Consider the following 11718-nt stretch of genomic DNA (forward strand, 5'->3'; position numbering starts at 1 on the left):
GATTTTTAGCTATAATATTCTTAAGACTTCTCATTTTGGAATCTCAAAAGGTGATCAACATATTCTTTCAGTTTCCGTTTTACCCTCTGGTTCCAGGATGTTAGGGCTAATTTGTTTGATAATTTCTTGAAATATGATATCTAAGCTTTTTTTTTTCTGATCATGACTTTCAGATAGTACAACTATCTTTTTATTGCAATGGGGTTAGTTTTACGGCAATGGGGTTAGTGACTTGCCCAAGGTCACACAGCTAGGTAATTATTAAGTGTCTGAGGTCAGATTTGAACTCAGGTCCTCCTGACTCCAGGGGCATTGCTCTATTCACTTCTCCAACTAGCTGCCCCAGTAATTAATTCCTTCGGTGAGTTTCTACCTCCTTTTTCATTTGATCAATTCTACCTTTTAAGTAAGTTCTTTTCTTTAGTGAATTTTTTGTTTATCTTTTTCCATGTGGTAAATTCTGCTTTTTAAAGGAGTTCTTCTCTTCAGTGGATTATTGTACTTCTTTTACCATTTGGCCTATTTCATTTTTTAAGGTGTTATTTTTTTCAGTATTTTTTGTGCTTTCTTTCTGAAGCTGTTGACTTTTTTTCATTATTTTCCTGTCTCTTACTTTTCCCCTCAATTTTTACTCTACTTCTCTTATTGATTTTTTTTTTTAGGTTTTCCAAGGCAATGGAGTTAAGTGGCTTGCCCAAGGCTACAGAGCTAGGTAATTATTAAATGTCTGAGGCTGGATTTGAACTCAGGTCCTCCTGACTCCAGGGCCAGTACTCTAACCATTGCACCACCTAGCCGCCCCTCTTATTTGATTTTTAAAATCCTTTTTGAGTTTTTCCATGGAATTCTTTTTGGACCTGACATCAATTGTCATTTTTTCTTTGAGGCTTCACATTTAGTGGTTTTGATATTGTTGTCCTCTTCTGAGTTTATGATTATATCATCCATTACCATAAGTAACTTTCTGTGTTTCTATGTTAAGGTTTTTTTGTTGTCGTTTGTTCATTTTTCCAGCCTATTTCTTGATTTTGATCTTTTATTTAAAATTAAGCTCTACTCCCAGTGTGGAGGGGACACTCCTAAATTTCAGGCTTTTTGGTGCACCTGTTTTCAGAGCCAATTCTGGGGACCTATAAGTTTTCAGTTCTTCCAAGGAGGTATTATCTAAGGAAAGATCTGATCACTGTACTGGTCTGTGAGCAACCACAAGCACTGTTCTTCACCCAGGAACTTTGAACAGGTCCCTTTTACCCCTGTGTCCATGTGCTCTAAATGTGCTAGTGTTCCTCCTCATTCTGCAACTGCAACCCATATGGACATTGAAACAGAGTTCTGCACTCTGTACCAGATCAGTTTTCTGACCCATTTACCATCTGTGGGCTGAGCTCTCTAGAAGCTTCTGTGGATACTGAAGCCACCCCCAAGGCCAGTTGCTAATTTGCCAGGATGCAGACTGTGCTGCACTGCACTCCACTCTTATCCCAGTGAGACAGACTTCTCTGCCAACTTTCTATGTGATTCTGGTGTATAAAATCATTTTGCCCCATCTTTTTGTTGGTTCTACTGATCCAAAATTCATTTTGAAGCATTATGTTAATGTTGTTTGGAAGGGGAATTTGAGAGAGCTCATGTGAGTCCCTGCCATTATTCTGACATTTTGCTCTGCCCCCATAAAAGCTGTCATTGCTACTGTCACTGTTGTTGGAATAGCTTAATTTTATAAAGCACTATGGAGGTTATAAGGTACTTTCCTCCTAGCAATTCCACAAAGGAGCTTACAAATATTATTTCCATTTTGCAGATGAGGAAACTGTCTCAGAGAAATAAATTTGCCAACTCCGGATCAAACTGCAAGGAGGTGTCAGTCAAAAGTTAAACTTGAGGCTTCTGAATCTAGTTCCAATGCTCCTTCCACTACACATTCTGCCTTTGTTATCTCTTTCTACCATTATTTGTATTGCATCAAAGCAGTGCGTGTCAAACTCAAAGAAACGGGCCACTAAACCAACAGAAGGCTCACTGGGCATATTGGCTTAGAAAACTACATATTAACAATATCTATGTTCTACTGTATTTTTCTTTATTTCGTTCAATGTTTCCCAGTTATATTCTAATCTGGTTCAGGACTCCTGGGGCCTGTTGCAGGTGTAGTGTTTGATACCTTGGCTTTAAAGGATTGTATGGGCATTGTGGTTATAGAAAACCTGAGTCTAGGGTCCCCATATCAACCCTTAGTAGCCATGTGGCTGTGGGGGCAATCATCTCACCTTTCTGAGCCTCATTTTCTACGTATTTAAACTCGAAATAGTATTGGCACCCTTGAATGATCAGGTCTACTAAGTCTAGTACACTATTCACCTCCCTTAAGATAAAAAGAACAACCTTTCATATTAAAAGAACATTATAAGGGGGCGGCTAGGTGGCACAGTGGATAAAGCACCGGCCCTGGAGTCAGGAGTACCTGGGTTCAAATCCGATCTCAGACACTTTATAATTACCTAGCTCTGTGGCCTTGGGCAAGCCACTTAACCCCATTTGCCTTGCAAAAACCTAAAAAAACCCCCATTATAATATGGTACTTCTCTTATTGAGTCAGTTAGTAGAGAACAAGCCTGCCCTGCATGACTTACAGCCAAGGTACTTTGCTTTTCTGGGCTTCAATTTATTCACTTGTAAAATGAAGGGTTAGACTACATGACTTCTAAAGTCCGTTAGAGCTCCAGATCTCTGATTTGGTAGAAACAGTAGTGGCTTGAACAACTAAAATCCCACTTGTTAAAGTGGCTGGTATTTTGTGAAGATGAACTATACCTGAAAGACTCAACAGAAGACAAAGAAAGAGTTCTCTCTAGCAGTGACATCACATTCAAATAGAAATGCAGGTCACTCAACAGTATGTAAGGATTATTGGGGCATATCAACTTAGAGCCTCAAATATTCACGTTATCTGTTTTCTATTTTTATTTTGTTAAATACTTCATAAAGACATTTGAAACCAGCCCATTTGACAACTTTCCTCCAAAGTATTAAAAATTATGCCAAGAGAGAAATAGGCCCATTAAATCATTTAACTGCTCTTATTTAAAAAAAATAGATACAGATAATTTGTTGCTTTTGAATTCAGTGAATATCAGTGAATTCATACTATTCCATGATAGTGTAATGTTGAATGGCAATATTATTTTATATTGTATAAAGTATTACTCCAAGATTTTCATTTTCTTGTCTTTACATGTTAATCAGTTCCCAATAAATGACACTTCCCCCTTCGCTCTGTTCTTTCTTACAGCATAATAGTATTCCATCACATTCATATGCCAAAACTTGTTAAGGCATTCCCAATTGAAGGGCATTCCCTTAACTTCCAATTCTTTGCCACCAGAAAAAGAGCTGCTATATTTTTGTACATGAGGGTCCTTTTTTTCTTTTTTATATTCTCTTTGGGATAAAGACTTAATAATATCGTTGGTTCAAATGATATGCACAATCTTATAGTCCTTTGGGCATGTTTCCAAACAGCTCTCCAGAATGGTTAGATCAGTTCACAGCAGTGAATTTGGCTCCCAGTTTTCCCACATTCCTTCTAACATTTATCATTTTTGCTTTCTGTCATATTAGCCTTTTTAGATAAGTGTGAGGTGGTACCTCAGAGTTGCTTTAATTTATATTTCTCAATCAATTGGAATTTAGAGCATCTTTTCATATAACTATAGATAACTTTAATTTCATTCTTGGAAAACTACCCATTCATATCCTTTGACCATTTATCAACTGGGGAATGACTTGTATTCCTATAATTTTGACTCAGTTCTCTATATATATTTGAGAAATTAGGCCTATATCAGAAACACTGGCTACAATTTTTTTTTCTCCAGCTTTCTGCTTTCCTTCGAATCTTGGTTATAGCACTGGTTTGGTTTGTACAAACAATCTAATTTAATGTTATCAAAATGATCCATTTTGCATTTTAAGATGTTTTCTATCTTACTTGGTCTTAAATTATTCTCCTCTCCATAGATCTGACAGATAAACTATTTCTTAAACTTCTAATTGACTTGTGGTATCAGTCTTTATTTATAAATCCTATACCTCTTTCAACCTTTTCGTAGTATAGGGTGTGAGATGGTGCTCTATGCCTAATTTCCGCCATACCAGTTTTTAGTTCCCCAGCTGTTTTGGACAATTAGGGAGTTTAATTCCAGAAGTTGGGGTTTGGGGATTTAACAAGCAGATTATTATAGTAATTTACTATTGTGTCTTTTGAACAGAATCTGTTCCACTGATTCACCACTGTATTTCTTAGCAAGTATCAAGCAGTTTTGATATCTAATGTTTTATAATATAATTTTAGATCTGGTATGGCTAGGTCACCTCCCTCTGCATTTTTTTTCATTACATCACTTGATATTCTTGACATTTTGTTCTTCCAAATGAATTTTGTTATTACTTTTTCTAGCTTATAAAGGGAATTCCTCAATTTAAAAAAAATATTTATAAAATGATGAAACATACCCCACTCTTCTCAATAGACAAGATGGAGACTATGGACTCAGAATAATGTATATACCACCAGTTCTAGTTACTGTGCTGCTTGATATTAGTTAATAGCTATTCTGCATTACAAGAGAGAGTGCACTGTGGAGGGGTACATGAGGAAATGAGTATGAAGTAAAACCAAAGATAAATAAAAGTTAAAAGTTGTTTAACACTACAATTGATAATTAATGTTATTTTGAGCTCTTAGCAATGACCATTTCTTAACTGAGAAGAAGAAAGTTCTAACCTTAAGTAATCTAGAATCAATTACAATATAAAAATATTCAAGGATTCATTGACAAGTATGACTTTCCATTATAATTATCATCATGCAGAAACAATTCAACAAATGATTTGTTGCATTCTCAGAGCACAAAAACCACTGGGCAATGAGAATAACATTTTAAAAATCCTATATACTCTTTAATTGTACCAGCAAGGAAGGATAAAGTTGAAATTTTAGAGGGCAAGTGGAAAGGTACAGATTTATATATATCAAAGAACCAAAAGCAGAAGGGGAAAAATCTACATTATGTAAAATAATAATTGGATCAGCAAGTAGTAAGGGATTTAATTGGAATTTGCAGAGACACAAAGCAGGAACTAAACAGATAGCACCAGGTCTAAAGTTAGATGTCTCAGTTAAAGTAAACTGAGGTAATAAAGCTGAGCCAGAAATTCTTCTGTCATTAAACAAAGTTAAACTTTTTAGGGTCTCAGCTAAAAAGAAAAAGACTTCAGGTTTAACTTGCTGTATCAAGGCAGACTGGGGCAAAACTAAAATTCTCTGATTTTTTTTTTGTCTTTTAGCCTCTGAGTTGCTAAAATAAATTCACTCTTTCATGAAATAAGAACCAGCAAATCCTTTGACCTTCTTTTCTCTGGGGTGATAAAATATGAACTTTTTCCTAGGCTACTTACCTTATGCTATGGGCAAACTGAAATTTTGAGACCAGAATAAAGCCTAAAATAGGAAATAATAAAATAGAAATTTGGTTGACCCTGTTTATTCTATGTTCCTTTACTCCATACATTGTCTCTTCCTTTACCCTTACAAGTACTCAGCACCTCTCCTTTAACACTATCTGACAAATAAGTGTTACTAAGGTACTATAATAATGTAACTCTTGTATCTAGGGGTCCCCTCTGGCACTGGATGGATGCCTTCTCACTTTTCTCACTTTTCTAAAGTGCTATCCTCACACAGTTGACCTGAAAATTTCAATTCTATGTTATTTCCAGGTTCAAAACGATCAAATGAAAAATTGAAATTTGGAAATGGATTAGATAATCTCTCAAGGTCTCTTTCAGTCTCAAAATCTAAATAGCTAACCAACTATTAGGTTAATCAAATGACAAGTATTTATTAAGGGTCTATTGGGTGTTGAGGATGCAAATACAAAGAGTGAAATCACCACTCCATGCAAGGGGCTTATGTCCTGATGGAAGAGACAACAAATAAAAGTGAAATTTATATACCATAAATATAAAGTGAATAAATAAAAATATGTGCAGAGTACTTCAATATAAGGTCAGAAAAAAAGATAACTTTCTTCTTCTTGGGTGGTCAGGAAGGGTTTCCCACAGAGTATGGAGTCTGAGCTTTATCTTAAAGACAGGCTCTAGGAAGTAGACTGTCATTGTGTGAACAACAGAGAGAAGGCTAGTTTGGATGGATCTCATAGTGCAGAAAGGAAAGTATCGTCCAATGAGGCTGGAAGGATATATTAGGGTCAGATTGTATAAGGCTTTAGAGGCAACAAGAAGTCACTTGAATTGGTTGAAAAGGCAAAACACATGATCAGTTTCCCCTAAAGGAAGTCCTCTTTGGCGGCAGCATGTAGGATGGATTAGAATAGTTCTGAACTTCTTAAGGCAGAAAGTCCAATTAGGAGGCTGCTGCAATACAGAAATGGCCAGGTGAAACAATGGGCAGGATAGAGAAGGTGAAGAAAAATAAGGAATACAGAATAATGCTGAGGTGATGAATTATGTAGACTGGAAGGATGGTGGTGCCCTGGGTAGAAGTAGAGATATATGGCAGAGGAGAGAGTTTAAGGGGATAGAAAATGAGTTCAATTTCAGATATTTGGAAATGTCTAACTTGCAACTGGTGATAGGAGACTGAAGCTGGATAGATAGAACTTGGAATCATGTGTATATCTATACTAGTTCCATAGAGCTGATGAAGTAAGCAAGAAGGAGTGGAAAGGAAGATGGGAAAAGGGTCCAAAGCAGAAACTTGAGGTGCATTCATACCGAGGGGGTGTTATATAAATGATGAGCCAGGAAAGAGGCCTGAGGAACGGTCAGATGAGTGGAGTGTGAACCAGGAGAGAGTCTAGTCACTAAGTTACAGATGGGAAAGACCATCCAAGAAAACAGGTTGGTCAACAAAAATAGAGGCATCAAATGAAAACTGAGAAAAGACCATTAAAGTTAGTGATAAAGAGTTCATTGGTACATTTGAAGATAGTCGTTCCAATTGAATGATAATGTGGAAAACTATTTTGTAAAGGGTTGAGGAATGAGTGAGAGAAGAGAGTAAAGGAAGGCAGTGAGTACAGATAGCTTTGTCCATGAATTTGGCTAAGAAAGGGAAGTGAGATGCAGGAAAATAACTTAAGAGGGTAGCAAAGTCTATAGAAGGTTTTTTGAAGATGGTGGATATGGGTGTGTATGAAAGTATTAGTGAAGAAAATAGTTGAAAGAGAGAGACTGAAATTTAAGAAAGAGGAAGGGATGATTTAGAAGATAAGAGCATCCAAGTAGAATGGTAAGCCTAAGCAAAATGAATAGCCTATTCTTTGACAGATATTGGGAGAGACCGAGATACCACTCCTGGCAGTTGCCACTGGTCCTTTCATCACCACTACTGTACTCCACAACCATCAAGTGGTTCCACTAAGATGTACTTTGGTACCTTCCTCTCACCTACATTCACTTCCTGGGCCTCAACCCAAATTGCTCTTCCTCACAGTTTGACTTTCTTCCAGGAGATGGCACTCTTTCTCTTTTTCTCAGTGGACCAGCTCACTAAACTGAACCTTTTGGGACGCATCTCCAAGGCTTTGATTGTTTGTTTGTTTTACAGGTCAAAAATGAGTACATCTCCATTTGTCTAAAGTCTTCTTTGTACAAAGATCCCAAGACCCCACATCTCACATTTACTGAGGCTTATAGGACAGTAGAAAAGAAGGCAAAGTGGATATGAACCCTCCAAATATGTTTTTATCTCCATCCTCCTTTATAAGCTTATGGTAAATGATCAGATTCTACTTCCTTGAGCTCTCTCCCTTCCTGTCCTCCCATCCTCATAGTTCAGAGTATAGTTTACATTTATTCTAACACTTCCTACTGACTCTTCTAGCTGCAAGTCATCGAGCTATCTCTTTCCATTTGTTCTTCCCTTCCTCATTTCTCCCTTAGAGGAGTTATATTGGGAGATTTAAATTAACACAGCATTATTTCTTGAAGGACCAGAGAGGAGGGAGGCTTAGAATTGCTTGCTCTTAGCATGGAATCCTTTGCTAGAGAGAGGGACATTTGAAGTCGTTGCTAGAGAACCCTAGATTTGTAGGTTCCCTTATAGATTACTCAAAAATTTCATATATGATACATGTAAGAAAAAGATATGGGGTTTTAAGGGCCTCCAACCTTAACATAAATGAATGAATGAAAAGGCAATTATGAAAGCTTTATAATGTGCTAAGCATTGTGTTAAGTAATGAGGATGGAAATTTAAAAACAAGGAAAGATATTGACCTCAAAAGATAGCCAGGGATGGATACTTTGGTCCAGAAAGTTACAGGTTTGGCAAGTGAAACCTTAGGGCAGGAACACAACAGGGTTGATTTAATCATGGTTTTCAGTTCCAGAACCTGAGGGAAGAGGCCAGGAAGTAATGAGGTTGTGGAAGAGGTAGCTGGAAAGGAGAGTGAAATCATGTATGATTGGAGCTTTTCGGAAATCGTAGGTCATGAGGGATAGTCTGCTCAATATGTGTCAAGTATGTGAAGTACCTCTTCCCCCCTCTCAAAAAAATAAAACAAAGCAAAAAATAAACATGACCTCGGAGCTCACGCCACATGAAGATCATTTAAGAAAATAGGGATATTTAGCCTGAAAAAAGACTTAGGAGAGAGATGATGTCCATATAGTTAAATGACTGTCACATCAAAGAGATCAGACTTATTCTGCTTCTCCCCTTAGGGTAGAACATGGGGCAAGTAGTGGAGGTAAGTTTTGAGAGTGAGGCTTGATAAGCAAGGTAGGTAACCTTCCTCATGTTGAAATCTGTATTATATGGTCTATCTGTCCTTCATTCTTGAACATCATTATGGTAGAATCTTACAATGGTCCAGCAGACCAATTCGAGCTTGGAATGCTTTAGTATAGGTCAGGCACAAATAGTCCATGTGAACACCCTAGGGTGGGTTCTTTAAATCAGTGCATCTCACCTTTCCTTTGAAATACTTTGATTCTGTCTTGCTACTAGAACATAGCACCCTCCCTGATCACTGTACACTATGCTGGGTGGTCCTATGCCAGTGTCTTCCATACCACACAATCAATTACAAAATTCTTTTTTTTTAGTTGTTTTTTTTTGCAAGGCAAATGGGGTTAAGTGGCTTGTCTAAGGCCACACAGCTAGGTAATTATTAAGTGTCTGAGGCCGGATTTGTACTCGGGTACTCCTGACTCCAGGGCCAGTGTTCTATCCACTGTGCCACCTAGCCGCCCCAATTACAAAGTTCTTAAGAGGGATCTTCAGAGTGTCCTTATATCACTTCTTCTGACCCCACTGTGAATTTCTCTATAAAATAGTCATTTTGGCAAGCTAACCTCTGGCATTCAAACAACGTGGCCAGCCCATCATAAGTGCTAATCTCTAATAGTAACATTTGCCCTACTTTTTTTAAAAAAAATTATTTATGGCAATGGGGTTAAGTGACTTGCTGAGGGTCACACAGCTAGGCAATTATTGAGTGTCTGGGGTCAGATTTGAACTCAGGTCCTCCTGACTCCAGGGCCAGTGCTCTATCCACTGTGCCACCTAGCTACCCTGTACAGTAATATTTGAATGCTTATCAGTTTAGTTCAGAAAACAACCTCAACCTCTGGTATCTTCTCCTGACACTTGATCTTCCGAATCTTCCAAATTCAAATGGAAACAATTCCATTTCCTGGCATGGTGCTGACTGTCCAGATTTCACAGGCATATAGTCCAGATTTCACAGGCATATAGCAATAAGGTCAGCATAATGGTTCTATAGACCTTCAGTCTGGTATAGTCAGTCTAATACTTCCTCTCTCCCACACTATCCAGAAGTGGAATAAAAAGCTGTTGGACATAGACCTCCTTTAAGCAAAAACTGGACGATTATTGGATTTGTGATGATAGGGATTCTATATCAGGCATCAGTTGATTAGATGGCCTCTGATGTCCCTTCCAAGTCTAAGATACTAGCAGTCAGTGTTTAAACCAAGAATGCTTTATGGTAAAAACACAGCATAAGAAACAGTATCAAGGTCATGTAGAGAAAGGAGGTGGGTCAACCATATATCAAGAAGAGACAACAGATAGAAGACCTGAGCATTGCACTGATATCTACACAATATCCAAAAGGAAAGGAATTTGCCAGTGTATCATTAACTACTCCTATTTGGAGAATTCATAAGATAAGGAGAAAAAAGTGATGAGAAGATACTCATGGGTATCACCAGTCCTGGTGATAGGGGCAGTTACACAGATTCAATCACTTTGAGTTGAAATCAAGAAACCTTTAATGTTTTGCCCATTCTGTGCAAGGTCCAGATCTGCAAGCTGGGGATGCACACATAAAAATGGCAGTTGCTGCATTCAGGGAACTTATAGTTAGGAAGTATTACAAAGATTCCAGGTAGTTTGCTAGAGGAAAGCTGGGAATCTCTGCTTTTAAGAAATTATGAATGAAAGACTAAATGTTGACTTGTTTTGTTGAACATGGTATTATTCTACTTGAAGGTGAAAGATTAGAACCAACATAACTTCTTCAAGTATCCATCAGCTTAAACTTTCCATAATTGTCTGAATTTGACAATTTCATGAATTGGTTTTCAAATGTAAGCACTGTGATTCTCCCCAACTCTGACCAAATAACTTTTAAAAAGGAAAATTGAGGGTAGGGAAGAGTTCACTTAATCATTAAAGTATTTATGTAATGGCGGGAATTTCAGAATCTCTGACACCTAGGTAGAGAATGTATTATGCTATGTATCAGCCCAATTCCTCCAAATGAAACTCACATAACATTAATAGATGATAATAATAGAGTGCTATGAGGTTTGCAAAATGCTTTATGTATTTATTTATGTAATATTATTCCATTTGAACATCACAGGCAACCCTGTAAGAAAAGTATATAGAATGTGTTGTCACCATTTTACAGATAGGCTGAGGGGGTGAAAATTAGTAAAGGATCCAGAGTTGGGAATTATCACATGAGCAACTACACTGATCCTGCCCCTGCAAAAGGCTGGCCTTGGAATCACCTTATTTTTAATTCTCTGCCTGTATCTAAGACCAGACCCAGCTGAAGCTAATCTAGCTGTGCCCCCACCCCACCCCAACTTCTTTTTTAAACAAACTGTAGCTTTGGAATGTTTTGCTTTGCTGATAGAAGTTTCAATTTACAAAGATCTTTTATGAACTCATCTCAAAACAGAGCAAATGAAACAAGAGATGAAGCCTCAGCCTTCCTTTGCTCAGGAGGGAAAAGGAAAAGGGGGAGGGAGAAGTTTGAGGTGACACAGTGTTTTTAGAAAATGCCTTTTTATGACTTAAAGGGATCTCTTTCAAAAAACCAAATCACCTCCTGTAATGAGAGACCATGAGAACATTTTTTTTCGTACCTTATCCTATTTTGTCAATGTATTTCTACAATCTGCCCAAATGGAGAAGTTTAGGTCTTGGTACTTTTTCCCTTGATTCCTTTGGTTATTATTGTCTCATTACACAGTCATTTGTACACTGTTTTGGCAGACATTTACCGTTGCATAAATTAAAGTCCCAGAAACTCGTTTTGCCTACAGGTCTTTATGAAAATACCAGCAACATTTTTATTTGAATGTCAAAGTTTGTCAACCATTAAACTGATGGATTTTTCATTATACAATCCAATAGAAGAGGCAATCTTCAGT

Source organism: Macrotis lagotis, chromosome X (assembly GCF_037893015.1).
Source record: "Macrotis lagotis isolate mMagLag1 chromosome X, bilby.v1.9.chrom.fasta, whole genome shotgun sequence".
NCBI classification, from domain to species: Eukaryota; Metazoa; Chordata; class Mammalia; order Peramelemorphia; family Peramelidae; genus Macrotis; species Macrotis lagotis.